The sequence below is a fragment of the Acanthopagrus latus genome, chromosome 8 (assembly GCF_904848185.1).
Source record: "Acanthopagrus latus isolate v.2019 chromosome 8, fAcaLat1.1, whole genome shotgun sequence".
NCBI lineage: Eukaryota > Metazoa > Chordata > Actinopteri > Spariformes > Sparidae > Acanthopagrus > Acanthopagrus latus.
The window spans coordinates 23,708,115-23,721,209 of NC_051046.1; the positions used below are offsets into that span (position 1 = coordinate 23,708,115).

General features: G+C 44.2%; 1 protein-coding gene across 4 annotated transcripts in view; it reads left to right on the forward strand.

The window, feature by feature from the left end:
* Positions 1 to 4,415: 4,415 nt before the first annotated feature.
* Positions 4,416 to 13,095, forward strand: part of il34 (interleukin 34) — a 33,046-nt gene continuing 24,366 nt past the window's right edge. For 3 of the 4 annotated variants that reach the window (XM_037108123.1, XM_037108121.1, XM_037108124.1), the window contains exon 1: positions 4,416 to 4,681. The gene's annotated coding sequence lies outside the window, so the exon portion shown is untranslated. Of the gene's footprint in view, positions 4,682 to 7,036; positions 7,193 to 13,095 lie in introns of all 4 variants that reach the window. The other variant, XM_037108122.1, reaches the window with a different exon arrangement.

A 13,095-nucleotide genomic window follows, 5' to 3' on the forward strand; every position in this document is an offset into this window, starting at 1 on the left:
GGACAGCTGGCCTTTGAACCACGTCACCGATATCACAGATAATGCTGTAGGTCAGCGGCGTGAACCTGCGTCAACACATTTACGAGTATTTAAGGATGACCTGAAAGTGAATCAGACGTGAGTGGGGAGATGGTTTCAGAATGAGTTCCAGCTGTGCTGAAGTGACCTCCTGCCATATGTGTTGTACAACATGACAGTATCGAAAACGGGGTTGCTTCAAAATGCAGGCTGAAGTTGTGCAATTAAAACAACAGCAACTGCAATGCATAATTTCTCTGTCACCCTCTGTCGCCCCTTTCCTTACAGAAGCAGCTTACAAATATGGGAACTATGTCGGCTTTATCCGTATTTCTGGCAAAGGCCCCTGAAAAATTCTTATTCATAACCCCTCACCCTTCAGTGTGGGAACAGAGAAAGTAACTGCATGTAATGTGACACTGTCAGCTAAGGCCTGCAGTAAGGAGACATTCTGTATTTGTGTCAAAAATCCATTAGTTGCTAGCATGACTGACTCCCATGATGCATTAGCATTTGTAACATTAACTGATTCTACATAGTGGAGCTGCTCCCTGTCACTTCAGTCTGCGTCAGATATCACAGCGATGTTACAACAGCACCAAGGTTGTGCTGAATTAAAAACACACTCCCCGAATAGCTTACTTCTTGACGGATAGTTGAACAAAAGGCAGGATGACAAATACATGTGAGTCATTGCGTGTGAAGGTGTCACAGGATTTACATTGCTCACCAAACTTTGGTTGGCCCTTGTCTCACCATGAGCAATGGAAAGGCAGAGCTGGACACAATAACAAATCCAAGTGAAACCACAGAGCGCTCTGCTGTCGGCCACTAAGCATTTCTACCAGAGCTGAATCACCGCCATTGGCAGAGGTGTGAGCATTTCTAAGGTTTTACTAACATTTTATTTTTGTTATGCTAGGATGTTTTTTTTTTTGTTTTTTTTTGCAGCGCAAACATACCTGTCTACCATGAAAAATGTAAAAAGTCAATAATAAAATGTGTGCCGGCCACTGCAAGGTTGTTTTTTTTTTGTGTTGAGCTGATCTCTGGAACGGCCTGATGCACGTCTGTCCTCACTTGACCCGATGCTGATGTCTTGATCTGCACAGAGCTCTCGATAACAGCGTCTGTCAGAGGATGTTAATATTAACAAGGCTCGCCCTCATCCTCAGGGCTTCAGCTCAGTGTGTTATGCAGTATTGAGTTGATACCAAGTAACATATCGGGCAACCTGGCCTCGGGGCTGTGGATAATGCACCACTGAGAGGCGCCTTTCTGGGGATTTTGGCGGTGTTTTAGCTGAGTGAAAAACTTACCCTCTGTGGATGGATTCCAGTTTACTGAAACTCATCACAGCTGACTGCTGAGTAGTTTCCCACCACATTTGTATATGTTTGAATTATGGTAAGTGTTTTGACCTTAAAGGAGCAATGTTTGAGAATTTTAGTTGAAAAATGCTAAAATGAACAACAGAAGGTTGTGAAGAAATAGCAGTTTTGACCTTACAAAGCCGTGAAAAAGCTCCCCCTGGTCCTCGAGCATCCAGTCCCAACTGCTGTCTGAAAATGGCTGTGCTTGCATCATTCGGAGTACTAAAAGTAACCCAAAAGATCTAACTTTGGGCAACATCAGTCGTATCCTAGCCTACACTTGTTTAACCTGTCCACCATCAACCATATCATTCAACCCTTGAAGTCCGAGGTCCTGAGAGGGCGGCTCACACTTCTTTGTGAACTCTGGGCCAGGTCCCAAGAGGTGGCACTGGTGACGGTTTATGAGACAGGCCAGCACCATTCTGCAGTAAAATAGTCATGCCATTCGGAGTTCAGATCCTTTTTTATGCCCTGGAGCTGGTGTCCTGGTGTGTTGAGAGGACATCTCATGACACTCAGGAAGCTGTGCTGAAGGGGTCGCGTCACATGCAAACTACAGCCGTACTGATAATCCTACACACCTTTAAACCCATGCAGACATTAAATTCAACAAAATATTGAAAAATGAATGAATACATTCAAATTAAACATTGTATATTTATTATCTTTTATATTTTTGTTATTAAAATTGTTATTTTTTTGAGACTTACTCTTGTGCTGCTACTTATTCTCCCTGTACTGATGTCTAACCCGCAAATTTCTCCCAAGCTGGATCAATAAAGGCACATCCTAATCGTAATCTTATATGCTCATTTACTCACTGTAATCAGTAAAGTCCTTCTGAGATAATTCTGTCTCTGCTTGCTGGATGCAGACAATCATTTGTTTGAAGGTGGATAAATATTGATATTAGTCTACACTTTTAGCAAGATGTGCCCTTGACTGTTTTCTACCTGGCAGTTGACTTGAAACCTAGTGTGTTATTCTTTATTTTAAAATAATAATCTTGTTACTGAACCCTGAATATATCTGTTCATGTATATTTCTAACTTATTGTGTCTTTTGTTCTGTAACTTTACTGGAATGAGAAGTTACCTTTTTTTTTTTTTTGCTCCTGATAATGTAATCCCATTACATTTATGTGTAACTCCCCGAACCTGGAAAAACCTTCTGGTCAGACAGTTGATCTGAAGAACAAAACAACTAAACAGCATGGCACCGCAAAGGTTTATCTTATTTGTGGATATAGCGCATCTATAAAGCATCAGTAAACTATCTATTAACCATTAGTTATGATAACCCCTTTAAAAAGCACAACTTAACAGAAAGTGGCTCCATTTGGGTCTTCGGAGCCAAATAATCAGTGACTCTGATGACAAATGACAACTTTTTATCTGCAGCTCCCGTGGTCCGGCTTTTCTTTGACCAGCTCCTTCTTCAAATGACATTACAAATGCCTAAAAACAATATCAAAGAAACCTCATATGACTAAATGGAAATATTTATAAAGGAATGGAAAAAAACCCCAAAACAAAACAAAACAAAACAAAAAAACCCTGCCTGGCTGCGCTCACGCCGCTGCTCTCCTGTGGGCTTTTCCCGTCTGAGCTCAGCAGCCAGTCTGGAGCGACATATGTGGTTGTGGTCTGGTGTGAAGTGGCCCTGGTGTATAATAATGCAATAATATCCCATATAACACACACGCTAGATGGATTTATGGACGGACGGACGGACGGACGGACAGATAGATAGATAGATAGACAGATAGATAGATAGATAGATAGATAGATAGATAGATAGATAGATAGATAGATAGATAGATAGATAGATAGATAGATGGATGGATGAACGTGAGTTTCCAAGGTGCAAAGTAACAGAAGGCACTTTTCATGTCTGACAGCTGCAGTAATGCTTTAATAACTCAAGTTGAATTATGATTTGATTTGAAAAGCAGACTATTAGATTCAAAGATTGAATCTGAGCATGAATGAATGTCTGATGAGACCATCTGGGACTGAATCTCTGGGAACATTGGCCAAACACTCTGGAAGGCGTTTGAGGTCAAATACGGGTGGGTCTTCCCAGAGTACTGACCATGGACCTAAACTTGAGGAATTTATGGAGAAGCTCTTCTCCTTGACTCCTTGACCCCCTTTTATTACGTCAGCCGAAGGGGCACTTTGTAGTTTTAGAGAGGACATTCACACTAAGAACTTTAACATTTACAATATTAATGAAGTACTGAAACAAACACAGGCATATTAGTTTTCCCATAACTGAACAGGGGGAGGAAAACAAGGTCTGCGGAACTCTGTTTGAAGCTAGAAAGGTGGCAGGGTCCGCCACAAATGAACAAAGTAAAACATGATGAAATTGTCTTTTAAGTTCAGTTTGCTTATTTAGTTTTTTCATCACAGAAAAAAAAAATCAATCAATAAAGATTTTTCTCCTCTGATTAAAATGTTTTCCCATAAATCCACACAGTGGAACTTTAACAACAAGTGCAATAGTCTTGTTCTTCTTCACTCTGACCAGATGCTCCCTCGGGATAATATCTATGGTTTCTTGTGCCCCAGCCTTCATCTAATCTCCAGCCTTAAGGCGAGCCGTCCTTCTTCCTCCAGCGGAGATCGGATCATAAACGTGAGTAACGGTGAGTCCTGCTAATCAGCAGGACACCGTCCTGGTGTGGTATCATCATCTGTTACCTGTTTAGGAAGAGAGCGTTTCAACTCCTCCGTCAAGTCAGATGGGACACGGTAGCCTCCTGACACGTGTAGTAAGACGCAGCTTTCAAAATAAAACTGTCGCCGACGGACACCTCTGTGACACGCAAAGAAACGAACGCGCAGATGTGTGAGGGGGGACTTTTTTGTTTCCTGCTTGCGTAAATCAATCGGCTGGTGAGCTTAAAGGAGGAGAGAGAGAAGGAGGGAGAGAGAGGGGGGAGGGAGGGAGAACTGCAAGGCGTGCAAAAAAGGCTCACTTATTTTGAAAGCAGGCTGTGTTTGTGTGCGTGTCTGCGTCTGGCGGGGTGACTGACTGGTAGGAGCTGCGGGCCAGCCTGTTGCGCACTTGGCGGCTCACGCAGACACGGCGCACTACATCTGCGTGGATGGATGGACGGCGCGAGTAAATGGACTTCCCTTAGAGACTTGTTCCTATTTCATGACCGGATCCTTCACCGGGTTGGCTTTCCCTCCGATATAATAAGGACTGATTACGTCTCCTGTGAGCGGACACAGCCTTTACGCATCCCGTGAGCACGGACTAGAGGGAATCTCGAGGTGCGTGTCTACCTATATAATATATATGTGAGTGTGCTTGTGTGTGTGTGTGTGATGGAGTGGTTCTGGCTTGTCAAACGTTTCTCTTGGACATACACATGGGTGCCCGTGCGCGCAGCTTGTCGCGTTTTAGGAAAACGACCAGCCAACACTTTCACTTTCGTCAGGTGCGTAAGTTATTTATTGCCCGAGCGTCCCTTTGCCTCTGGCGGGGGAAAGTGGCGACATGTGGCCACTTACAAGGTTTACAAGGCCAAATATACTGTGTCCTTCTTCAGATCATAAATGTGAAGCGCAGCAGCTGTCAGTGGGGCCGTGCGCGACGAGACGAGACCCGGAGGGAACAGCAGCAGTTCAGCCACACTGTGTAAACATCCGCATCGGACAGTTTCAGCATTAAAGTGAGAGCTGGTGAGAGACAGTTCGGGCCGCACAGCCGAGGAGAAGGCAGGGAGATAGACAGCAGTGGATCAGACTGGACTGCTAGACGCAGCATGAGACAAGTGAATCGCTCTCTTCACCGAGGGCTGCCCAAAGTGTCCGTGATGAGTCCCGACAGACGTGGTCAGAGAGGCTCCTGCATGCTTTTCACACATGCTCGTTTCATTAAGAAAAAAAAAGAAGAAAAAAGAAAAAAAAAAAGTTAATCAATTAATCAATGTATGAAAGGAGCAGGTAGGCATTTTAATCAAAGGAGGAAACTCTATAGGAAACTCTAATCTAAATCTCTTCTTTTTCTCGACTGAACAAGACAAAACCTGCAGACCTTATTGTAAATAGGAACTTTTTTGAGTTTGATTCCCCCCCCGCGCGCCAAAACCACACAGTGCACGTTTGAATAAATGCTGCGCGTATTTCTGCCTTATTCGAACATCGCAGTGTCGGCCTGCGTGGCCTCTGCTGCAGGGGTCCGCTGGGTCTGCTGGGCAACGCGCACTGCTACTACTGCAACATCAGACGTCTCGCCCGCGTTAACATTTCACCAGCTTTTCAGACTGGTCGTTGAGATATTCACAAAAGAATAAATATTAAAAAGATGAATAAACTATATCTTCAGCTTCTTCTTACTGTATATGAGCGTGCTTTCTTTGATTGCTGAGCCATAGGCTGGAATTATAGGGACAGTGCAGGGTCACAGAATCCAAAGATAGGACAGAGGGACAACAGAGCAGGGTCAAGAGAAACAAGAGAAAGCTGCGGTGACTCACCCCCAAGCAATGTGTGTGTGTGTGTGTGTGTGTGTGTGTGTGTGTGTGTGTGTGTGTGTGTGTGTGTGTGCACGTGCGCACCCTTCTACCCTTGTAAAGACCAGTGGTGATGAAGCTCTCTTTAGGTGCAGACGCTTTGTCATCAGGGGTTAAGGGTTATGATTGATTAGTTTAAGAGGTTTAGAGTTAGGCTGAGCTTCGCAGACACGCGGCGGTGATTGATCAAGGTTAGAGTGAGAGGATATTGAGTGGATGTAGACGGGTGGGGGCTCTTCACAGCACAGGAATAGTACACGAATAGGGGAAAAGTGGCTGAACGGGATAACGTTCAATTTATATGAATATTCTGTAGGCCTAAGGTCTTACGCTATATCATTGGGATAAGAACCCAAATCGGAGACCCTGTCATTTTCCGAGTGCACTCCGAGGGCAGCTCAGAGATGTGGCTTCCATGCATCGGTGCCCGCGTCGTGCCAGCATGGGTGCTGACATGCTGGGTTTCGTGCCTCTGTTTTCCCATGTGGTCTACTTTTGGTAGCGCTGGACAACAGGGAGTTAACATTCTTGTCGTCTGTTACATGTTTGAACCTGAGATTCACAGGCCATCATTTTCCGGTCTGGAAGGCACCGTTAACGCCGAGGGTATGCACATACAGGCTGCAGAGGTGTGTGATGTAATCAGCGTATAGAGCAGCACATGCTCTGATGAGTTGGAGATGTCGCAACTGCAGTGGATGATACTCTGCATGTTGTTTGTGTCTGCAACATCACGTCCGAGAAATGTGACGCTCAGACTTGAGCAAATCTGATAAGACCTCAATCTGAGCTCATTTTCGGGGCTTAGTTACAGAACATGGTGAAGTTGAGATCGTTTCATGCCTATGGTTCTTGTTAACTTGTCACATTCAGTCTTCAAGGAAAAGGAGGCCCCTCCAAGCCCCCCTTTTTTTTCATATATGTGCACATTAAAAAAGCGGCGTTGGAATGGAATGAAGCTAAATCATGAACTGCATGTGTTAAAACATTCCCTCTGCTGTGTCATGAAGCAATCGCACTTACGGGCCTTGTTACTTTGTATATTTTCATTTCTAGTGTCTGTCTAATTACAGCCTGTGCACTGTTCCCGTTCCGTCCCTTTTTTTTGCAGGCCGCGAAACAAACAGCTGGGTTCACTCATCTGTTGGTCGCTGCAGAGCCGCAAAGACCTCACCGCCGGCAGCACACTGAGCCATCCAGGAATTTCGTTAGTCAGCCGGCCGCTCACTGAGCTGTGACGCGCAGCTGTGGAGAAAGTTGGAAGAAGGTGAATGGCCAGAGTGTGAAAGAGGGAGCGATGAGCCAGGGGGAAGTCGGGAAGCGGAAGGGATGACTCACGAGTTAGATTCTGAATATTAAGTTACTATTCAGAAGCGACATTCTGCTTAACTCCTGTTTGTTTTTTTCGATTAAAACTTCAGAGGCATTCCTGGGTTTCGCTCCAGTTTACTTGAGACTGGAGTATTTTATTGACTGGTTAGAAAAAAGCAGGCTGTGATGCTCTGAAAGACTCCAAGTCGAATGGGGAATGCCCCCCGCCTCTCCCCGAGATGGTTCTAATACTCTGCACAATGGGGTTACACAAATATTAGAAACACCTTAAGATGTAATGCGCTCCAGTAGGGCAGCAGCACAAAGCATATCCTGCGGCAGGAACACAGGGCTGCGTCGATACCTCTCTGACAGAGCTGTGTTTTTCATCTCGCCTTTCATCTTGATCGTCTTTCTCGTCTTCTTTCTGCTGCCTTCTGTGGCGTTGCACCGAGAGCTGCATCTAAAATGACCTCCTGCTTCATCAGACGGCGTGAGGTTCTCTATGTGCCGGGGGTGAGCAGACAGAAATAATGTCTCGGACACATCTGCTGCCAAGATGGTTGAAGGCCCGACTGGTCTTTGTCGGTGCCCCATTGGCTGAGGTGTGTGAATGGTTATGGGAATTTGTCTCTGCTTCATACCCATCTTATATTGTTTGTAGCATGTTTCATGATGACACTGATAAAGGACAAAAGAGTTAGTAATTGTACTGTTTTGGACTGTTACTATTCCCTAAGGCTATGGGCCCTGACATTAGCCAGTGGTTGGCCACGATCGGCCAGTATCACGGCTGTCGGTGAGCGTGGCCCCAGTTGTTTCAGTGTACGCTGCATTGTTTGCACTACTCGGCCCTTGTTGGCGGCTTTTCGGCCACGTGGGTATGCTGAATCAGTGGAGGAGCCAATCAGTGAGAGAACTCACTCTCATTGGCTCTTGAGAGTCGCAAAGCAAAAGCCCCTTGTTCCCCCTTGTTCGAGTGCAGGAGCGGACACAACAGTCGGCCGTCATCACTTGTTGATATCAGTCTGATGTGTCTGGGTCATCAGAAGTCTGCTTTATGGCTTGACAGTGACAGAGATGAGGTAAGGACTCCAGAGCAGTTGTTTTAACAGAGGTTTTGATGGTTTAGGATATGGTTCTAATAAGACTTGGGCATTGGGAGCAAAGGTCCTAGAAAGCCTTTCCTCAATTAAATGGGGGACATGGAGGATTTTACACTGCGTTAGACTGAAGTGAAGATTAATTGCAACTGTATCCCATGTCTCCTCTGGGAATTCCTCAACTGAATCTCCCTCCTACTGAGTTTTGATACTAGATGTTTTTTCCTTGTGTTTCTGTTGTAGATGAAGCTGATGTGAGCTTTCCATGCAATGCAGTTTGGTTATTCCTGTGCACGTATGAAGTAAATGTAGGTGCATTTTATGCTAACGGCAAAGATGTGGGAAAAGGAGCAATTTTCACCATAAATGTGTATCTAAATTTGCTATTTTCTAAATTCAGCTTTTGTATATAGGGAGTGACTCACTGATGAAAGTATGTTTCATATAATGCAGTGTTTGGTTTGAAAAACCAAAGCCTGACCTGTGATTTTGTGGTGCACTAGCGCTCCTTCAGAGTTGCCCAAGTGTGCTGTGAAAAAAAACGATCGAACAATTTCACTGTACATGACGGAGCAGCTTCTGTCAACAAGTCTGTTTCACGTCTTCAAATTGAAATGAAGCGATCTAAATTCAGCCCGTGTCTGGTTGAGTGTTTGTGAAAGAACATCCAGCAGTGAAGAAAGCGTAGTCCCAATTCCAGCAACCGTTCAGTATGAACTTAAGTCGGACTGACACAACCCAGCAGACGATGATTGGTTTGGGGACGTTAGCTGAAGGGTACAGGAACGTTCCCAGGACTGTTTTCTCAATGGTTCCACTGTAGGCATTTGTTTCCGGTTGAAAAGATATTACAGTTCACTGAACTAGGCCTTGATAAAAAAGGATGATTAAACTGTATTCGCCTAGGCCGTTATCTGTGTTTCACACACCTGGTGACCACCAACAGGGTTTTTAAAAAAAAAAAATCTACTTCAGGGCTGCTAAGGAATTCCAAACTCAAGGCAGTCATGCCTCGGTGCTCAAGGATCTCCAGAGAAGCTGGTGTTGTGCTGTGAAGATTTAAAGTAGATACCAGGGCCAGTTTTACCAAGAATTGCCCTCTCGTCCAAATAGTGATGATACAGTTACCTACAAACAACAAGTAACAACAAATCTGCACCGTCTGTAAGAGAAAAGGAGACAATAGGCAGAGTGTTAGGTGTCCGTTCATCACATGCAGCACGAACTTGATCAGACAGCCGTTGGGGTTTTGCGCTCGCCTCTTGTTAAAGCCACAGTCAATGGTTGGATGCAACACAAAAGACATCCTCTCTGTGTTTACACATAAACATTAGATTCCGGGGGAACCCATAAGCTCCACTGAATACATCAGCTTATGATATTTATCTGATAGAGTTCAGTATTGGGAAAGCTACTTTTAAGGCAAAGCATTGTAAACCGCCAATTATTTCTAGTTGAACAACAGTAAAGCTACCCGAGGGATAAAATGTAGTTTGGTGAACTTGAGCTATTCAAAATATAACACCAGAAACAAGGAGAGACAACACTGTTGTCATGATGTTGAAGATCTATTTGTTATGTTACAGACAAGTCTGCCAAAGTTAGCATGCTAACCAGCTGGCCCCGGCCTGTCCTGTCTCGTAATCGTCATGGTTTTTGGTCGGCCTTTTCATGATTTATTTTGTACCCGGATCATCTCTTTTGTCCCCAGTGTTCTGTTTCCCTCCTGTGTTTCCTCCCCAGTCTGATTCCACCCACACACCTAACTCACACCAGCCTCATTACCACCACCCTGTTCCCAGTGTCTCTCGTCCACTCGTTGGTTTAGACTGTATTCACGCCTGTGTTGTCCCCTCACTCTATGGTTGTTAGTCTGTTCTCGTCAGTCCTTGTCTGCTCCCCATGTTCCTGTTTTTTCCCTCATGGTTTGTCTTTAGTTTTTGGATTACCTTTGTCTTTTACTTTTCCTGCCTTATGGTTGCCAGTTTTTGTCGGCTGTCATTTAACTGTTTGCGCATTTGCATTTTGGACTTCAGCTGATTACAGCTCGCTTTTTTGTTTTATGACCTGCCCTGCCTGTGTGACTTGCGTTTGTGTCCTTCCTGTGTAAATGTGAGAGTAATAACACTCTGTTAGGTGAGTTTCAGCTGCGAGCTGTATGCCAGCAGCAGTCACTGCTTTGCAGAAGCCCTTGTTGGTTTTTAGTGTCATGAATAAACAAAACAAACTAACAAAATGTCAGGACAGGAAATACTTGTACATTTACCTTACTTACTAAATGGAAAAAATTCAACCCTACATTTTCCTCAATCAAGTTTCTCTCAGTGAGTGAATTAAGATGAACTTAATTGCTTTGTTAACTTATTGTAAAAACACACACTTTGTTCCCACTGCAAGCTCCTGTCCCCACCTGCCATGCCTTGTCATCCCAAACGATAACGACTGTCATCCAGCTGACATCCAGCAGTCTCGGTATCCAGCCAGTGTTGCCCCTGGTGACCTTCTCCTCATTGATCTCAGGTGCAAGCTGTGGAGTGACTGGCTCTCTGCACTAAATCTGTTTTTCTACAGAATGTGTTTGAAACTAAGAGGCAATCGCAAGTAGCACACACCGATTAGCCTTGTCGTCACACTCAACTTGGCCTTGACAGCAGAACCTGTCAAGAGCAAAACAAAAAGCAAGTTTCAGTGCAACTGTAGAACAAGAGACACCACTAGATTGGCCAACCCAGTGCTGATATGTAGCCCCCCCCCCCACAGACTCCAGTGATAAATTAAGAGATTCAGGGGATGTTCATGCATCCTTCCAGCTAAAGTAAGGTAACGGTGCATTTCATTTGGTTGTCAGTCGCTACTTTGGTGATAGGGACATCAGCAAACGAGACTGAGCTTGACATGAATAGAATTTTAAAACCTTACTTCGTCTCTTAACATTTGCGCCTGAGTCACGTCAGTGTTTCTCATGTATTTGTGACGGTCTGCCACAATATCAACACTGGCCGCCACATATTGATGTTCTATTGCTGTGCATCCTGTTCTCTCTCAGAACAGACAGCGCATCCATCAGTGAATAACATAATGTCATATACTCCGATACAGTGGATGGCGATGTGGTTTTTAGTGCGCTGGTAAAACCAATGAAGAAGAGGAGGAGGACTATTTAACGCAGTTGGCATGACTGTGACTTCCTTTACAAAGAAGAGGGCTGGCCTCATTGTTGAGACCAAGCCCCGACAAAGAGCGCCGGGCCTTAAATCCAGTTTTGTCATCGTCATGTAATCGTCACTGGGGACTTTTTCCTAAAAGCTAACATTATGAAAGAGGCATTTGGAAAACAGTAATAAAAGCCTCACAACCCCCACAAAATGACTCGTTTTACTGACAGAATTGGGGCAATTCAGTCCAATAAAATTTGGAGAGTCTATCAATAAACCTAGTCTAAGAGCTGCCCAATTACATTTTAGCCCCATCCAAGTTATCTCTGAACTAAACCGGAAGTTAGCCGACTCGGTCGAGTGCACATGCTCTACGGCACCCCAACCTGACAGCCACCGCCACAATTACAGTCTGATTCTGGGTGTATTTCACCGCCAGTGAAGGGAGTTTGACTACAGGATAATTTGTTTGCGTGTTTGACCTCGCTTCAAACAGCCATTTTACTTTACTGTGCCAGCACTAGCAAGCAACGGCGCACACTGAGAGTGTGTGTGTCTGTGTGTTTGAGTCAGGTCAACCTCTCAATCAGCTCAGCACTCACCAGAGACTTTGGGTTCAGTCTCTTTTTTTTCCCCTCACCTCACTGTAACGTTATGTTCATGATGTAAATTTTTCCCTCACAGCTCCAGCTGGCAGTCAACACTAAAGTGCATGAACACCTGGTGACCTGTGGTCACCTCTACAGGTTGCTTCTGCCTGCAGGTTCAGGATGTAGCTCCGCCTGGTCACATTCCATAACAAGGTCATTTTGGGTACACTGAACAAATGGACGACTCCCCAATTATCCACCACAAAAACAATGACATCAATGCTGCCCAGAAAGGGAGGTTGCCTGCTCCCAAGGAAAGACTAACTTTTATAACCTCCATCCGATTTACAATAGAAGGCTGTCGAGTTTATCAGGTCCAAAAGGACAAGTAACACTCCCACAGGACGGAGATGCGGTCATCTCTGCAGTTTTGGTAATCAGTCTCCATCTTTGATTGAGATTAATTTATTTTTTATTTTTTGGCTTCAGTGGCTTGAAAAAAAACCCCCAGAGGACTCTAAAATAAGACTGCAATCACAGAGCCCCCTATCCTATAGTTGACCAAACACAAACTAATTTTAATTTAAGCATTATATTGCATGTGATAAGTACATATTTAGACTAATCTTATTACAATCCATGAAAAAAAGGTTGTAGAATCATTTATATAGTCATAGAGTTTAGTTTTGGTCCAACGGCCATCGCAGCTCAAAGTTGGCATGAAACCATCTCGTATGACCGCTCATGACTTGGTCGATGTCGATGTAATGATGGTAACAATAATAATAACTGGTAGTGATTCCTCCAAATTTCACATCCTCAGTTGATATTAGTTAATAGAGTTGGTATTGAACTTTTTTTTAACTGTTTTTTTCCGCCATTTCATTTCATTTCATTTCATCATTCCAATTCATTATCATCAGGCTGATTGTGTGCGTACTTTAAATCTTCATGTTTAACAATCACTTAATTTCAGTCATTGGTCAATTAACACATATTTTCATTTAAACC